The sequence below is a fragment of the Larus michahellis genome, chromosome 1, assembly GCF_964199755.1.
Source record: "Larus michahellis chromosome 1, bLarMic1.1, whole genome shotgun sequence".
Taxonomy (NCBI): Eukaryota; Metazoa; Chordata; class Aves; order Charadriiformes; family Laridae; genus Larus; species Larus michahellis.
The window spans coordinates 224,353,375-224,373,184 of NC_133896.1; the positions used below are offsets into that span (position 1 = coordinate 224,353,375).

Below are 19,810 nucleotides of genomic sequence, written 5' to 3' on the forward strand. Positions count from 1 at the left end.
ACCAGATATTTAGGGTGTGCTCTTCTTAATATGTCCCTTTTTTGACAGTTCAGTCAATGAACTGTATTTAACTTCTCTGTTTCACTTCTATGTTTGAACCAGCAAACGCTGACAGAGGATGCTCTAAGCCCTGTTCGTTGTCGTGGTTTTAGGGAGACTGTTCAGTACTTTAGGTTGCACATGGGCTCAAATATTTGAGGACCGAGGTTCTTCCTAAGCAGCAAGCTTTTCAAATTCAAACTTTTCAAATTTTCGGGATGGTTTACAAAACTGACCGAGAAAACACCCGACTCATCCGATGTCTGTTAAAATGTGAGACAGAAACTTGTGGCTGAAATGAAAGCAGAAAACACCTAGCAATTCCTCCGGTAAGTCCTGCGCAGCTTGGTTTTGGAATAATTTTATCAGTTGCAAAAGCCAGAAAGTGATAACATCAGCTCCAAGGAACGGCCTGTGAGAGCAGAGCTCTTTAGATGCTTTGGAAGTATTTGGTTTGTACAAGAAGGGAGAGACTCACAACCCTTCTGTCCTCCTCTCCCTATTTTTGCAGTTACCTTTTGGAGTGGTTGTACTCTTAAGAGTGCTTCCCTCAAGGGGCGTTACTGCCAGTGCGTATCATGCTTTTTAGTATGATTTTCTGTAGTCCTGATTTAATGCAGTGTAAGTGTCTGGTTTTTCTTCACAAGCGTCCGAAACTCTAACATCACATAACTTTGCTTTGTCTCAGACCGAGATGATTTTGCTGTGGTTGGGGTATGCTGATTGCTATTAATTACATTTGATTGATAATCTGTCCAGCGTCCACTTAGACTTTCAGTTTGAGTAGCTAATAACCCAATTAGTCGAAGTAGAAAATGAATATATTCAAAATGCTTCAAAGTTTGCCTGGCGCTGAGTTGCATGTATAGTTACAACTGATAATTCCTTTAGTGTGGCCAGGCTGGATAATGTCCTGTTAATTGGGTGCTTGAGGTCCCGTTATTCCCTGTCTTCTGTTTCAGGTGGTGACGGGCCCTGTCCCAGTGCAATGTGTGTGTATGGTTGGTTAAGTCTTGCATGATGCAATTGTTATTAAATACGCTTTTTTAGCATCCTAGTGCATCCACGTGGTTCTTTCAAATCATCTAAAATGCTAGGGATAGAGAAATACCTTCTTGTTTTGCCGTGTATTTCACTGGAAATGAAAAAAGAATCATTCTTGTGCATATTTATATCTTCTACAGAGGAACAAATATATTCACACAAAAGGTAAACAAATATAACCTCTGGTTAGTAACATGCAGATATTCAGTATGTAAGTCAGCAACTGCATCATAAACATCAAAGGATTGCTGACAAATTTTATCTCTGTACATTTATTCTTAAACTAAAAGGTTTCATTTCCAATATCAATTAGCTTTTTAAGTCTATAGGCCTTATCTTATTTTGTACTTGTTCCTCTCAGTAGCTTGAGAGTTTCTGAAGATAATGTTTGAGTGAGAGTCCAGGCAACACGGAGATTGATGGCAGCATGAAATAGCTCTGCAATTATGCTAAAGTTTCTTGGCCATAGGGTATGTATGGTCTCTGGTTTGTCTGCTTGCTTTGATGATGGGCCACATGTTTTATACTGGTTTGGTCTTTTTTCCCCCCTAAATTCAAATAAAAAGCAGGAACTGCAGAAAAATTATCCTAATACACTATCCAGAAAGTTTGTTAAAAGCATAAAAAATGTGAACTTAAGAATTTTTGATCCCCATTCTTAGTTATTTAGACTACTAAATCTGTTTTTATCAAGTGGGGAAAACAAACTTTGAGTCTCAGAAAGTGCAGACAACTTGATATTGAATTGTAGCTCTGGAAAGGATGAAACTGGAAGGGAAAAATTGAAAAAAGGCATCACACGTTGTTCAGTCTGTTTTTCCTGGTGGCATATGTAGTTTTTAAACTAGGGTACTTAAGGAATTAAAAGGTACTTAGAATACTCTAGACAATTAAAAGGCAAGAAGACGACAGGTAACAAGCTTTGTCAAAGGTTGCTTCCGAACCCTGGTGCATACCCACACAGTTTAAAGAGAAGGAAAGACAAAAGCAGAGAGCAGAAGGTTGTGGTCTACATCAAGAACCTAGATTCATTCAAATCCAGGAGGCCAGGTTGGATTCACGTGAAAGAGCTGGATGTTACGACTGCAAGGCTGCTGTCTATGAGAAGTTCTGGTGATTGAAGTTCTGGTGGCTGAAAAAAGCTGATGTTGTGCCCATCCTTAAGTAAGGCAAGAAGGACAATCTGGGGACACTATGGGTAGGTCAGTTTTACTTCAATCCGTGGAAGGGTGACCAAACATCCTTCTACAATCTGTTTCCAAACACAAAGGACAGTTAGGAACAGTCAGCGTTTTTTTATTATGTGTTTATATGATCACCCTGATCCAGGGCGATGGTCTTCTGTAAGGAAATGACTGTCTATATGTATCCGTGGAGATGTTACAGTGGCTGAAACATCCTTGACTTTAACGAGGCTTTGGACATCGTCTCCTGCAGCATTCCCATTTGGAAGCTGAAGAAGTGCATACTGAAGAACAAGTTGTTACATTGGTTGAAAACAGTCTGAACTGACAAGTTGAAGTGGTACTAATGGTACTTGGTACCGCTAATTAATGGTAATTAACGGTATCTGACATCTCTGGGGCAGCCATTAACAAGTAGCCTGTTGGGAATTCGAAGCTGGTGCGTGGTACCCAGCTGACTGATCAGCGTTCACCATAACTGTTGTTCAGCGGGCCAAACAAATTGTAGTCAGATTTCTGTAGGGTAGCCCAGAGGGGCTGGATATTGTTTCTGACTATTTATGACCATTATTTGTTACATCTGATCTGGATGTAAATGTTATTAAGAAAGCTTTTATTATTCAGGCTTTTGATTAAGTAAAAAAGAACAAATCTGTGCAGATAATTTGACATAATGATTTTCAAGTTAAACTTATTAGGACATGTTATGCCAAAAATGGACAAACCCATAATCAGATACCAGAGTTATTTGGAGGATTGCTTTCTGAATGTGTAGCTTTTTTCTATCTGTTTCTGCTCCTTGCACACTGTTCATATTATTTAGCTGAATGTCTTTGGCACTGATTTTCATTGCTTGTGTGTAGATGTGGCTATTTCTGTTATGCAAAGAGAAAGGTTCAGCTGACTTATCTTAAGGCCTCAGGAAAGATCCTCTGCTCTGACTACATTTTGTGCTTATGCTGGTGCAGACCCTGATAAACGATCATGTTATACAGCTCAGACTTTCAGTATAAAACCTTACTTTCCACGTGTGTAGCTTGAAGATAAGCTTTATACACACTGATCAGAGTTCACTGTTGTGCTTCTCTGCATTTGCTGCTTACTTGCGTTTTTCTATTTTATTTTAGCTCGTTTACGCAGTTGCCTCACCTCGCAGGAACTGAACAGAATCTTCTACTTGCCGAACAAATTCAAGGCCAGTGGAAGGGTTTTGGACTGGATTCAGCAGAACTCGTTCATTATGATGTGCTGCTTTCATATCCAAATGAAAAGCAGCCAAACTACATCTCAGTAATTGACGGTCAAGGGAATGAGGTGACCTTTTTAATGGTTAAACTACGTTTATCTAAGACTTCTCTAAAGAAAGAGTGTCTTCCTCTGTTTTACCATCCACTCATCCCAGCATGTGTTTTATAATATGATAAAAAATCCAGTGCAAAGGGAACGCATTTTTAGAAATGATTTTGCAGACTGTGTAACAGAACAGCAGAGTGGCTGAAATCTCAGTGTCTCATACAGCAGAAAGCGGATGTGTGGAGAGGCTGCAATTAACACCAACAGATTATAAGGTGTAAGACTGGCCCTACTGGTTCAGCTTAAGGATACATCTAGGCTAATATCCTCTTGCCATAAACAGCCGTGAGTGGCTGCACAGGGAAGTTTAAGAACAAATAAAGGCATGTAAGGCATGCAATCCTTCCAGTGTCCAGCTGTTTTCGGGTCAGGGGTTCTCTGAACTTGGTGCAATTAGTCTCTTTAAGAATCCTCCTTAGACCTCTTTTCCAGGTATTTATGCAGTTAGTGACCCTTGTTAGATCTCTCTTCCAACTACCTGTCCAAACTCTGCTTGAACACGTGTATAATTTTTGCTTCCACAACATGCTGAGAGGTAAGGAATGCCACACGGATGCTATCCATTGTAGGAAGCACTGCCTTGTTTCATCTGAACCTGATCCTACTGGCTTCCAGTGGTGTCTCCTAAGTTAGTGTTGGAAGTAATAATGTACAGGCGGTCTAGAGTCATCTTCTCCGTTTTGTATACTCATGGGAATAAAGAAGTAAATATAAAATCTGACATGGCGCCTGAGCGAGGAGAGGAGATGGGACTGCTAGAGAAGCATAGGTAGGGATGAAGAACCCTGGTAGAAGCTAAGGAATGTGTGCTTGGGGATGACGTGAGCTTAGAGGTGAAAGAATGGAGAAGTTATTCCAGAAACTCCCTAACACAGTCTCTCAGCTATAATCTCAAAAGGTGAGAAAGTGGACGTGAACCTTGAGGCAACAGGAGTGTTACATGAGTGATAGTGATGAAAGGCAGCGTGTTTAACTGGGGCGTAACTAGCAAAGAGGTGAAGAGGGGAATTATAATACAGGCGAGAGTAATCACAAAAAACACCTGTGATGGCATGCATGAACTAGGTGTCTTTTTACTGTTACCACCTCTTGGCAATTTTCAGCCACTTCTTTGCTTAGGTTCAGGCAGTGCCTTCTGACAAGTGATCTATCTCTGTATTCATACCTGCGCTCTGTTATAACAATTCAGCTATGTATCCCTAGCTGGTTTTTTGTTTGAACTTATGTGCGCTAGTTAGAATTATATTTTTTACTAACAATTTATGGAAACTAGCATATCATGGGCAATAACTAAGCTTAGTGTATGAACTCGTGCCTGGAGGTAGAGTCTTTGACCAAAGACTTCTGTTATTTGTTGATAGATTTTCAATACGTTGTTGTTTGAACCACCTCCACAGAGGTATGGAAATGTTACTGATATACTGCCACCTTATAATGCTTTTTCAGCACAAGGTGTGCTAGAGGTAAGAAAAAACAAATTATGTAAGAGTATTATTAGCTGAAGTCATCTATTGCAAAACACTTGCTGGGATGGATTGCTCCAACTTCTCAAAAGATTTCTTGTAGTAGTTTTAATTAACTATTAGTATAAGAAAACACGTAAGGACAGCTAGGCCGCATATTGTGTGAAGGTTAGAAGTCTCCTATTAGAAAAAGAGCTCAAAAAGAGCAAATCACATAACAAGTGAAAAGCTTTTATCTTTATGGAAAATGTTGGGTACACCTCAGGTTACTCCATATTACTCAATCGTATGGAGAGGACTTGCTGAAGTCACAAGTAGAAATAGCAATATATAAATCAATTTGGAAGACATTTTGGATTAAGTGAATGTCTTCAAAGGCTACAAAAGTCACTCACTTAATCTGATCATTCATCACGGAAGAGCGAGTCAGAGACAACTTTGCATTGCGCAGATGAATGAAATCATATAATAGTGTTTGTGTATGCAAGAGATACCACTATTTTTTCATGGCCACAGAAGTTTGTCAGTTTAGCAAAGTGCATTGGCTTCATTTCCAACCTCGGTTTATAGGGTTGCTGTTAAGTGAAGGGTAACATAGAAAGGTAAGGAGTTTGAGCCAATGCATCCTATAGAATATTAAGGAAATCTTTTGCTATTGTTTTTATGGGCACTGGTTCTCATTTATGGAAATGCAAACAAATAACTATATCATACATAGTGAATAAAACTGTGTATTTCTGAGAACAGGTATATTGTTGGTTGAATGGCCAGCTGCCGTGAAACTGCTTTTCTCTGCAGGCAGATCTGGTATATGTGAATTATGGCCGCACTGAAGATTTTTTTAAGCTGGAGCATGAAATGGGAATTAACTGTACAGAAAAGATTGTCATTGCCAGATATGGGAAGATCTTCAGAGGAAACAAAGTAAGGCTTGTGTTTCATTTTTCCCTCTGTGGGTCAGAGAGGGCTCAAGGTAGAGCCGGTGGGAGTTAGGGAAGGCTGTAAGTTGGAACACATGAGCAGAAGGACACCTGCAATGTGTCCATTGTGGCTGCATTTTAAGAGTAACTTCCAAAACAATAAAAACAGATGAATGCATTAATCTCCCGAGACTGAGATGACTGCAAACTCCTTAGGCAGTTCTTGTAAGAGATTAGTTTAGGGAACTGAGTACTTTATAGAGCCAGGGCTTTTAATACTTTTCATCCATGGAACTGCAGTATTTTGAAGAGGTAAGTATTTGACAAGGAGTCTGATGCACAGAGATTGAATAACTAATTCTTTTGACTTTAGACAATTCTGACAAAATTGGTGATAGTGGGACAGTGGGGATATTGGTCAGGTTTTGTGCCTCAGTTTCATTCCCTGTGCTTTATTTCATAGCCTTGAGCTATGACGAAAGGTGTGATGCAAATAATGAACATACTGTGTTTTGCTGTGGTTTGATTTTCTGCTGAGTCTGTGGTCATTTTCCCTCTTCCACATATACAACTTCTAAAGCTACATCCCCATGAAAGTAAATTGCAACATTCAGATTTCTTTTTGCATAAAAAAAAAGCCCTTTCTTAAAAGCAAGTGTTTTCACAGGTTAAAAATGCCATATTAGCAGGAGTCCAAGGGATCATACTTTATTCAGATCCTGCTGACTATTGCGCCCCAGGAGTAGATCCCTATCCAAACGTCTGGAACCTTCCAGGTGGAGGAGCCCAGCGTGGGAATGTGTTAAACCAGAATGGAGCTGGGGACCCTCTAACGCCAGGTTATCCTGCGAAAGGTGAGTGAAAGATCTGTACCCTGAGCCATCAAGCATTTTATAAATTGGTGCTGAAAGTTATTGTGGCACAAGAAATTAATCTATTTTCAGTAGAGATGCAAAGTAAAAAGCTGCTTAAAATTATTTTATTAATTTTCCTATTGAAGACTAAATTCTACCTGTATGTCATAAAATCTAGAATCATAGAATGATTTGGGCTGGAAGGAACCTTAACAATTATCTAGTTCCAACCCCGTCCCCTGGGCAAGGACACCTCCCACCAGACCAGGCTGCTCCAAGCCTCATCCAGCCTGGCCTTGAACACCTCCAGGGATGGGGCAGCCACAGCTTCTCTGGAAAACCCGTTCCAGTGTCTCACCACCCTCATGGTAAAGAATTTCTTCCTAATATCTCATCTAAATCTACCCTCTTCCTGTTTAAAAATGTTACCCCTCATCCTATCACTACACTCCCTGATAAAGAGTCCCTCCCCATCTTTCCTGTAGGCCCCCTTCAGGGACTGGAAGGCAGCTCTAAGGTCTCCCTGGAGCCTTCTCTTCTCCAGGATGAACAACCTCAACTCCCTCAGCCTCTCTTTCTAGGAGAGGTGCTCCAGCCCTCTGATCATCTTCGTGGCCCTCCGCTGGACCCCTTCCAGCAAGTCCACGTTCTTCTTGTGCTGAGGACTCCAGAGCTGGACGCAGTACTCCAGGTGGGGTCTCACCAGAGCGGAGCAGAGGGGCAGAATCACCTCCCTCGACCTGCTGGCCACGCTTCTTTCGATGCAGCCCAGGATGCGTTGGCTTTCGGGGTTGCAAGCGCGCATTGCCTGCTCATGTTGAGCTTCTTGTCCACCAGCACCCCCAAGTCCCTCTCCTCAGGGCTGCTCTCAAGCCATTCTCCGCCCAACCTGTAGGTGTGCCTGGCATTGCCATGACCCAGGTGCAGGCTCTTGCACTTGGCCTGGCTGAACTTCGTGACGTTCACACAGGCCCACCTCTCGAGCCTGTCCAGGTCCCTCTGGATGGCGTCCCTTCTCTCCAGTGTGTCGACCGTGCCACACAGCCTGGTGTCGTCAGCAAACTTGCTGAGGGTGCACTCAATCCCACTGTCCGTGTCACTGACAAAAATGTTAAATAGTACCAGTCCCAATACCGACCCCTGAGGAACAGCACTCGTTCACTGGTCACCACTTGGACATTGAGCTGTTGACCACTACTCTTTGAGTGCGACCATCCAGCCAATTCCTTATAGACTGAGTGGTCCATCTATCAAATCCATGTCTCTCCAATTTAGAGACAAGGATGTTGTGTGGGACAGTGTCAAATGCTTTGCACACGTCCAAGTAGATGATGTCATTTGCATTTCCCTTACCCACCAATGCTGTAACCCCGTCGTAGAAGGCCACCAAATTTGTGAGACACAATTTGCCTTTAGTGAAGCCATGTTGGCTATCACTGATTACCTCCTTATTTTCCATGTGCCTTGGTATAGTTTCCAGGAGGATCTGCTCTGTGATCTTTCTGGGCACAGAGGAGAGATTGACTGGCCCTTAGTTCCCCCGGTCTTCCTCTTTTCACTTTTTAAAAATTGGGGTTATGTTATATGTCCCTTTTCCAGTCAGTGGGAGCTTCACCGGACTGCCATAACTTCTCAAATATGATGGATAGTGGCTTAGCAACTTCATCCTCAGGACCCATGGATGTATCTCATCAGGTCCCATGGACTTGTGCACCTCCAGATTCCTCGGATGGTCGCGAATCTGGTCTTCTACAGTGGGTGGTTCTTCATTCTCCCAGTCCTTGCCTTTGCCTGTGGCTAGAGCACTTGGTAGTGAATACGAAGCAAAAAAGTCATCGAGTACTGCAGCCTTCTCCATATCCTGGGTTACCAGATCTCCTGTTTCCTTCTGGAGAAGGCCCACATTTTCCCTAGTCTTCCTTTTATCGCTGACATACCTATAGAAGCTTTTCTTGTTGCCCTTGATGTCCCTGGCCAGGTGTAATTCTGTCTGGGCTTTAGCTTTCCTAACCTGCTCTTCCCTGTCTGCTCGGACATTTTCTCTGTATTCCTCCCAGGCTACCTGTACTTGCTTCCACCCTGTGTAGGCTTCCTTTTTGTGTTGGAGTTGTCATTTCAACTGCTTATTTCAGCTGGTGGCTTTTGAGTTGGGAAGGGAATGTAAGTTTTTAGGAAAATCTCTTTGTATGAGCCCAGCCTTTTAAGTTTTAGAAAAGCTGCTTACAGCCTGTGAAGCAGTAGAAAATGGCTGAGAATTTATAGCCATTTTTAAATGCCTGTGTTTCTCAAAAGAACCAGTTTAAACTAGACTATAGTCTACCATCAAAGAGGACTAACAGCTTTGCTTGGAGGTATGTTTCCTTGCTGATCCTAAATTCCAAGCAGAAAATCAATTTAAAATCCTCTTTACAGGGACTAAAATTTCTGTATTAAAAATAACAGTAACCTGGAGTCTTGTGAAACTTGGCACCGTGTGCTTGTCTTGTCCTTGTAGGCGTCCTGAACTCAGTCTGAACTAAAGTGCGCAGCAGGCCTGTCTGCCAAGGGGATGGGAACACAGGGGTGCTTCTGGAAAGCTCACTGGCCTGTGTGACCGTTGTTGGGGGCATAAAACAGCACCATACTTAAAAAACCAATAGAATGCGTGTGCCTGGCCCACCAGATTCAGAGAGACGTTCTCTGTCTTCTACATAGGTAAATCCATCTGTGGATGTCCTCTGCAGCTTGTAAACAGGCTGCACAGGGGCTTTCTTCACCTCACACTCCGGCGTGGTTGTCCCACAGTCAGCTTTGAGGAGATGTAATGATACGGATGGACAGCAGATCTCACCTTGCATCACATGTGGGGACTTCTCATACACAGTTGTGCAGATGCGCTATTGGGTTTGTGGCTCTGTCATTACATTTTGGTTTCCTAGAAACAATGTCTAAGAAATTACGTAAGAATGAAAAAATTGATTTATGCTCGTGGCTACTGTGTGGCTGCACTGTTCAAAAGTATTTCCAGTTTGGTGAAAGTTGCTAAGAACGCTATAAACTTGACGTTTTGTTCTGGTTTCTCAGAGTACACTTTCAGGTAGAAAGTTAATGAAGGTGTAGGGATTCCCAAAATCCCAGTTCATCCCATTGGGTATCATGATGCAGAAGTATTATTACAGTGAGTATACATCGGTCCTCCTCACCAGAAGCCAGTATTCACAAATGTTCAGCAAATTTTTTTATACTAAGATGGTAAAATCTATGCTGTTACTTGTATTTATAGTTCTTTTGAAGTAATGCATACTTCAGAAAATGTGGACAATTCAAAGCAAACTCTTTCTGGCATAATGTTTTTAAGAATTTTGTAAACCCACCTTGGTTTAGGTGCAGTAACCATTAAGGGAATTTAAGGTTTTAGCCTACTGGTCAACTACATTTGTCTTGGTTTTCACTTAACAGCGCAATGGGAGGACCCGCAGCTCCAGACAGCAGCTGGAAGGGAAATCTCAACGTGTCGTATAACATAGGGCCAGGATTTGCAGACAACTCTTCTACAAGGTCTGTTTTAACACTTGCCTATTTATAAAATATTGCAAAAAAAAAAATCTCCACAAGAAAAATATTGTGAAACAATGCATCTAGAGAGATTCTGGAGAAACTGACTTTCTTCTCAGTGTGAAACATTTGATGATAGCTATTAGAATTTGAAAATAAATTATCAAAACTATGTTTGTGCTCAGTGTCCCCAATGTCAATGGACAGACACATTCAGAGGGTATAGGTCCAGCCCTGTCATTCCAACTTTAATCCTTACTTTAAGGTTCAGACGTTGTTTCACTAGTCCTTTAAAAAATGGCTATATAGCAGTAAGTAGACATTTTATTACTACTGTTGAATTAACCCTAAACTTCCTCCTCACTTCAAGCTTTGGTCTTTTCTTTGCTGTTTCTGATGACCAAGGGGACAATAGGACAGCGAGCCTGTAGCTGTTGAACGCAGAAGGGCTGATAATTCAGTAGTTCTCTTCTATGCGTGTGTCCCTTTCCACTGGAAGCCTCCCAGGGTTTCTGTGAACTTAGAGCTGAGAAGTGTGGCAATGATTTGGGAGCCCATCAACTGTTCCCCGAAGCTGGTAGGCCCTGTGGTTGAAAGCCCTGAACAATAACAGCGCAGAAGACCCCAAAGCACATATATCTTCCTAATTCGCTTGGGAGGAGCCAGCCTTTGACCAGTTGGATTAGCAATACTGTGTTGGTGGTTTACATTTGTCAGCTCTAACAGAGAAATACAACTGTCCAGGTCTCCAGCACTAACAGAGTCGCTCTCCTGCAGACCAAGCCGCGTGACAGTTGCACCTGGCGATCGGGGGTTTGACTGGATGTCAGGGACTGTCATAGCATTCTTCCTTGTTTATAACTGATAAGCTGCAATAGATAAAGCTAAAGATCACTCTTCTGTCACTTTTTCACCTAAAAATACTTTCAGTTTACATGAGATATTACTCTGTGAGGACTGGTAGCAGACCACAATGAACAGTGTGTAAAAATGGTGCGTCATTATCACTGCTCCACCTCCTGCAAAACAAGAGTATGTCTGAATATATAATTTTATAAAGACTTCAGTGGTCATTATTCTTTCCTGCTCTGCGTTAACACTAGCTGAAAATGAGTAAAGTAAGAATAAATAAATAAGAAAGCATATTCGATATAAGCGAGGTGCTATTTGGAATGTCTTGAAGAGCAACAGTGAGAAAAGAAACAATATGATTCATCCACAAAACATATACGTGGGAAATATTTTTGAATGCACTTTTTAACACTTCCTGCTTGATCGGGTGGCAGTTTTTGTAAATACGGGCTAATCCTACATACACCTCTTTCTCAGAGTAGCTCCATATAGAAACAAATCTTTTGAGTCTTGGTAGAAAGTCACTTGCACATGGGAAGTGTGCAAGTATATGGATGCTCAAGGCGCTGGTGTCAGTTATTTTCTGGGCAAAGATCCAGTAGCTGTCCTGAAGTAGGTTTTGATTTTGACAGCTGTGCAGGTTTGCTGCTGAGAAGATAACTTCAAATGGCAAATTTTTTGCCAGATGCAAAAAAAGCATTATTTGATGCTTTGTTTCTTCTACAGGTTAAGATGGGCTGAATACTACATTATTTTTAGCTCTCCTAATACCTGAATTTCCTTCCTTTTTATAAAACTTCAAAAGTGGATTTTACTGGGGGGGAGGAGTAGGGGATGGAGGACTGACAAATCTTGATCACTTAGATCTGCTGTCCTAAACAGAGATTTCAGTTTATTCCTGGATGAATATTTCTAATGACCTTCTCTCCAAGTTCTATCTTATAACACAGAATTATGCTATGAAACCAAAGTGTATTCTTTATAAAAGTATGTATATCCACAATTATAATTTCGGTCAAAATTCATTACTGTATGTGCTTTTCATTTAACTCCTCTACTACACAATTATCCAATTGACTGCCATAAATAACAGGACAATAAATTCTGTAAATGTTTGAAAGTTTATAGACTGTCCCTCTTCATAGGCTTGTTGTTTCTAAGGCATCTTTCTGGTTAACCTGAAATGAAAAATGGGACACTGATGCAGCATGGTCAGTGCTGAACACACAGAGCAGAAGAGAAGCACGAACGTCCTGGCTCACAAGCGATTACATTGACTTCTTATTGCCTTCTCAGGCAGAAATGGCTACTCTGTACTGCGTTTCCTTTCAGAAGAGTCAGAATGCATGTTCACACAAACAATAAAATAACACGAATTTACAACGTCATTGGCATCCTCAGAGGAGCTGTGGAACCAGGTGAGCAGTGAGTGCTTGTGGCTTTTAATTCCTTCTTTATTTTGTGTTTGGTAAATTGTTCTCATGTTGCAAGAAGCTTCAAGTTTTTTAGACAGCCAGATAATACGGATTATGAGAAACCTTTAATAGTTGTCCTGTCCCTCCCAACACACTGTTTTTCATTGTCATTCCCAATAATGTATTTGGATGTAAATGCTGGAATGATAGATGTCAGGGAATTTTTTTATAAAGCCTATCATTTTACAGTAGGTTTCTCAGATTACATTACATCACTCATACATTTTGCCTTTGCAAAAATTAACACAACGCAGAGTACAGAAAACTAGTGATGATTTGGGACCTCAACATACTATTGCTGATACTAAGTAGCAGGCTGTCTACATGAAAAACTTTTTAAGTGGAAAAATATGCATAAAATATTTATTGACTTTATGTATATACTTGCAGATTACTTTAAAAAATAAACTTGTAGCACTGGTATCAAACTTCATATTTCGTTTGAAAGAAGTAGGGATGCAATCAAATGAAATACAGGTAACCTAAATGCATTTTTAGTTAAGGCTTGATGTTGTGTATTTGTTTCCAGGCAGATACATTATTTTAGGAGGCCGTAGAGACTCCTGGGTATTTGGTGGTATCGATCCAACTACGGGTGCAGCTGGTTGTACAGAGTTTTGGTAAAATGAAGATGGAAGGTAACTTACTTATTGCAGACATAAAATGATGGATATGGAAAACAGCAGCTTTGGAGAACAGTGTTCCCACAAGCAGTTGTGTCGATTTAACTTCTTACCGCTACAGAAAGTTGTATTTCTCATTATGAAAGATGCAAATTCAATTAAGAGATGCACACGTGTAGCATTGCATCTCAGTTGGCTGAATTTATTCCCTCACGTCTCTCATCAGTGTAATAGTACCCTCTTAGTGGTGTGGAATGAAAATATTGCATTAAGAAGGAATGCCTCTGCAATAGTGTGTTCCTCTAAGGAGTTTAGAGAGGATTTTTTTTTACTGCTATATCGATTAGGTGCTATTTTTTTAAAGTTATTTCAATTAACCGTGGTGATTTTTCACTAAACTTTCTAACTTTAAGTTGAATTTTCAAGCTTAACTATGTGATTGCAGGTTGGAGACCTAAGCAAACTATTATTTTTGCTAGCTGGGACGCAGAAGAATTTGGATTGTTGGGCTCCACAGAATGGGCTGAGGTAAATAAAAAATAGTGTAAAGAAAGCAACACTTGAAAATCTGTTGCAGGCGGCTGCAGTACCCAGTGGCATCAATTCCTAGACTGCAATCAATAGCTCCAAGATAAAATTGGAGCTCAACAGACTCCTTCAGGTGCTGTGAGGCCCTCATATATTTATACAAATTACCCACCTAACTTTTTACAACATAAGTGCAATAACTCTTGATTCAAAGCTAACGTCCCTCAGTGGTCTCTGTGTGGAAATCCATCCCTTCATTTAACAGAATGATAGCATTTTATATAACCTAAATTGGTCTATTTTCTAACTTTCTATTTGAGAAATTCCTTAGTTTCTGTAAACTACAGTCCAGATCCCGTAGCTGTGATCCGTAAGAACTCCCAGCCCTTTGTGTGGAAATTAATCCTCCTGGGCAAATGAAAGGGTAGGTATTCTATGAGTGAATAGTTCCAAATTCCTGTGAAATTTCCAGTATTGTAGAATCTCGGGGCAGGAAAATTGATTAATTCTGTAGTGGGATCTCTGACTATATTGCTGCCTGGTGCTGGGATGTTGAGAAATTCAGAAGTGAGGTTTTGAATATCTTTCTCTTCCTTTCCCTGTTGGGCATGGTGAGTTCGTAACCCTGTAAGTGTACTTGTTCAGCCCCGCTAAGAAATACAGGTCTTACCAGAGGTTTCATTGCTTGTCTGTAAAATCCAAATTACAAATAGGGCAGGCAGAAAATTGTCTGATGAAACACATTTCTGATGAACCATATCAATTTATTAGTACTGAATGGTTTAACGGAAACGTGTTGTCTTGCTCTTCTGTCAGAATTTTATTTACATGGTTATATTTAGATATGTGGATAGAGCTTTGAAAATCTATAAAATGAAGTATTCTAATATTATTATTTTTTTTTAGTTTATTGGTATATATTACAGGAAACCAAAACATTACGTAGCAAAATGACACATTTCGAAGGAGGGAACAAAACCAGAAACATGCTTCCAAACACTAAAGGGATTCCATAATTCTTCTGCTAACAAAGCTGAGATTTCTATTCCTTTGGATTTCCACTAATTCTTTCTTCCGTAAACTGTTTGGCTTCTAGCTGCAATAGACTCTCTGCATCTTATTATTGGTTTATGAGATACTACATGAAGAAAGCATAATTTAAATGATCTTTTAAATCATTTACTGAGAGATTTTAAAGAGCTGGCAATTCAGTTTCATCCCACCTGAACTCCAGCGGTAACAAAAGTATACTGTGTATAAAAATTTATTTGTGATTTCTTTGTCTGTGTATCTGTGCACATATTTAGATGCTGTCAAGAAAAAACACACAGTTGTTTTAACTAAGAAGAATAAGAAACAATGATACTTAAAGATCAATTTCTCTTGAGCAAGTCATGAATAAATTTTTATGTTTGGGTTGTTCACATGTTGCTACTGCTGTTCTGTAATGTTTTTTGTTTAATAATTTAATATATAGTAACCTATCAATCCATATTTCATGAAAAAGCAGCTGTACTAGATCAGAAAGCCATGAGGGCAATTCATGTTTGAACCTCAATGTTTAATATTATCGCTTTCTTGCTTTATCCTGGTGGCGTGCATTCCTCCTTTTTGACACCTAAATTAGATTCGGTTTCTTGAGGGACATTCCTCACAGCTCACATTCATGTTTTCTGCAGCTGTCAGATCTGTCATCTGCTAAATCTTGAGGAAAATTAACCCATGGTATTCACCGTCTGCTGCGCAACAAAAGACTCCGCAACTGTGGCCACATCCTTTTGTTACATAGACAATCTCCATTGTTCGTAAATGAAGGAAATTCTTTGTGTTGCAGACATGCCTTTGCATATATGCAAGGCCTCAGGTGTGCATATACAGGCTTGCTCCCTCCCTTCATATTCTTTTGCAGAACCTCACTACTGTTTGTTTTAAAGATATCAATTTATTTATGAAGTTAACAATTAACTGATCCAACTTTTAGTTCATGTGACTTACAAATTATTAGTTAGGTTATAAATTGAATGAATCAAATAGCAATTACTAACCTAATTAGAATATCTACCACAAAGCCAAGGCTTAGTAAAATACCACTCACTGATTAGAATAGCCGTTTCAAACATAGTTACCAGTTTCCAAAAAATTAAACGTGTGTGTATATATTTAGCATGAAAGCAGTGCTTGGTTGACTCAAAACAGTCAGTTAAATTTATTTGAATAGGAAATGTCAGTGCTTTGACTCATCCCTTTTTGAAATGGAAGAGTGTAAAAATGACAGCAATACTCAGTTTAGCGGTGTTAAAACTGAGTTCAGTGCTGGGCACTCCCAGGATCAACTAGGGACTAAAAGAGGAATTCTGGCTGAGCTGAGCCCACAGTCACGTGCTGCATGTGCAAAAAGCCCTGCAACCGCAGAGTAAAACACACGTATAACCTTAATTTACCCTGTTACAATGCTGTTCGGTGCTTTTGCTGTTCCGTCTCGCTCCTGTGTGATGCAGCAGGCAGCACCTACATTTTGTGGATGTTTTCCGCAACAAATTCAGTCCCAGAGAGCAGGGGTGTATTTCATATGCCCAAATCATTGACCCATCCTCAACCATGAGTATCGTTAGTAAGGTACATAGTGCTGCTTATCCGGACTGGGTTCTTAAAGGCACGATGAACTGAAGGCAGGTCTGTGTAGACAGAGGGAAGAGAAGGCGGCAGATAGATACACAGAAGATAGAGAGAAACCTCACACTTTTTAAGGGCCTTTTGTTAGTAGAAAACCAATTTGGAAAGCAATCAAAAAAGACCAGGGCAGGGAAAGAGTTTGAAATACAGTGTAGTCACCCTCCGGATGAGATCATATCAAAACTGTTAGGATAAGCAAATGCTCAGTTGAAAGAAACTGCCTAGAGCGGTAATTAAAAAGCTCTCTTGATACTTATTCTTTGGTTATACAATGAATGTAAATGTAATGCATTACAAATCTATACCCGAAGCTATTAAACTTCGTATTTGAAGGTATGAAAACTCCAAAACACTGTTTGAGCCAGTGACTCACAGGGCTAAATCTTACTCAAAATGTGTCGTTACTCACGTAAGGGAAATAGAACTGCCCTTTGTGTGATTTGACCAAAGCGTTCTGTGTGTATTGCCCTGTCTTTCGGACCCAGGTAAGATGGGTGTCCAGATTCGTCAGAGTCGCTGAGACTTCCTCCTTTTGAAAAAGTTACCAGATCTGATGTTTCGTAGTTGATACGAATAGTTCCTTACAGAAATTTATAATAACAGAAGAACTTTAGCTGGATTATTTTTCTTCTTTAGCTGAGAAACACCAATTATTCACCAGGCTAGACATATAAACTTAAACCAATATAAAACTTAAATAAATATTTGAAAATACTTAGAATATTACATCTGTCTTTATTATCTTTTTCTTTTCCTCTGTCTTGCCATACCTACCCAGTAGATGGCAATATTTACTTGTAAGTAACAAATGCTGATCATGCCTTCTGCAGTGGAAATTATTTATCAGTCTTTGATTGTACTATAGAAAATGCTAAGTATATAAACACATCTGTCTTTACATATATTGCTGCCCAATTCATATTAGTTTGGAAATAGATGATTAACGCTTTAAGATTGCAGAGACATGCCTGATACAATTTTATGGCACTTGTGCATAATGTGTACGTTGTTTTTTAAATGTGGTCAGTGTCATAAGCAGGATTGCTACCTTTGAAAGATATTCCTAGTAATATAGGATACTGAATTAGTGTGGTGAATAGCATCAGTTAGAATAACTAAGCTTGCCACTCATCTAGTGTCTGATCCTACTAGTGTCCCTGATGTGCCCTCCAGAAGAACCGACTTCCATTTCTTTGAAAAATCTGCATTTTGCATAAATTACTACCATACTGTAATGTAAGCAGTCTCACTAAGATTGGTCTTTTCCACATGTAGAATAAACAAACAGGGATCAGGCAGTGATTTTGAAGCTTAATTTCAGCGACTGGGAATTGCATCAGGCAGAGTCCGTTACACTAAGATCAGGGTGAGTCTTCCACATTGCTTGAAGAAGTTTGGTAGTGCTGAGCAGTCATCTTTTAAAAACAGTTCTTCGTGATTAATAAAAAAGCTACAAAGAATCTTTGGCTGCTTTGCATATCAGTGCCTTTTCTTAATTTAGCAAGAAACCTAAATGTTTGGAGAATAAAACATTTCAGTGAAGCATATATTATACACACTGTCAAGTTCACAGAAAGGTATTTATAGAATCTGATTGGAGGTGTGTATTTCATTCCACAATACTATTAATAGGACCCTTGATATACAAATCTTCCGTGATGGTGTTCAGAAATAACTGCACAAGGGGCCATGACTGAGGATTTCTGCTATCCAAACTCCCACTGCTTTCACTTTTAATGAGGGCAATCTCTGTACAATGAACTGAAGGCAGGTCTGTGTAGATAGAAGGAAGCCTCTTGTGCAACAGTCCGTGGATTCAGGTTGTTTCAGTTTCTTAAAATAAACACACAAAAATGAAAGGATAGTAAATTGTGTTTTATAGCAAATAGCTTTTTTGATTTGGAAACTGCGCGAGACATCATAGTCGTTAAGTGATCAATACATCCCTTACCTGCAGTCAGAACACAGTGCACTGACAAATTTGCTTGCTCTTTTTTAGATAGCAGACAAATTCAGCAATTATCCTGTTTATCATTTACCACACTGTGTATGAGACCTTTGAGTTAGTGGAAAAGTTTTATGACCCCACCTTCAAGAAACAGCTTACAATTGCCCAGTTACGAGGCAAACTGGTTTATGAACTGGTAGATTCCCAGGTCATTCCATTGGACTGTAGAGATTATGGAGAAGCCTTAAAAGGATATAGCAATAGAATTTATAACTTGGCCAAGAAACATGAAGAACAGCTGAAAACTTACAAAGTATCATTTGGTGAGTAATAGCCACAACACTATTTCTTACCTGCATTAATGAGAATTATGCAAGGGCATGATATATCTGTTACAGCTCTGAAACTGCATTCCTTATTTCCCTGTTTCAAGGGAACACATTGAACACATTGCAACGAAGCATATAAAACAGGTCGGAAGCAGCAGAATACTCTCGATCCCAGGCTAGGAATGCTTCCACAGTAAGTAATTTCTTTCTTTCTTTCTTTCTTTCTTTCTTTCTTTCTTTCTTTCTTTCTTTCTTTCTTTCTTTCTTTCTTTCTTTCTTTCTTTCTTTCTTTCTTTCTTTCCTTTCTTTCTTTCTTTCTTTCTTTCTTTCTTTCTTTCTTTCTTTCTTTCCTTTCTTTCTTTCTCTCTTTCTTTCTTTCTTTCTCTCTTTCTCTTCTCTCTTTCTCTCTTTCTCTCTTTCTTTCTTTCTTTCTTTCTTTCTCCCTTTCTTTCTTTCCTTTCTTTCTCCCTTTCTTTCTTTCCTTTCTTTCTTTCTTTCTTTCTTTCTTTCTTTCTTTCTTTCTTTCTTTCTCTTTCTTTCTCTCTTTCTTTCTCTCTTTCTGTCTTTCTCTCTTTCTTTCTTTCTCTCTTTCTTTCTCTCTTTCTTTCTTTCTCTCTTTCTCTCTTTCTCTCCCTCTTTCTTTCTTTCTCTCTTTCTTTCTTTCTGTCTCTCTTTCTTTCTCTCTCTCTTTCTTTCTTTCTTTTTCTCTTTCTTTCTTTCTCTCTGTCTATCTTTCTTTCTCTCTTTCTTTCTCTTTCTTTCTTTCTTCTTTCTTTCTCTCTTTCTTTCTCTTTTTCTCTATCTTTCTCTCTTTCTCTTTCTCTCTCTCTTTCTTTCTCTCTTTCTTTCTCTTTCTTTCTCTCTCTCTCCCTTCCTTCCTTCCTTCCTTCCTTCCTTCCTTCCTTCCTTCCTTCCTTCCTTCCTTCCTTCCTTCCTTCCTTCCTTCCTTCTTCTTCTCTCTTTCCTTCTTTCTCTTTCTCTCTCCCTCTTT

General features: G+C 39.7%; 1 pseudogene; it reads left to right on the plus strand.

Moving 5' to 3' along the window:
- The first annotated feature begins 309 nt into the window (after positions 1-309).
- Positions 310-18,813, plus strand: LOC141737650 (N-acetylated-alpha-linked acidic dipeptidase 2-like; annotated as a pseudogene).
- The last annotated feature ends 997 nt before the right edge of the window (positions 18,814-19,810 follow it).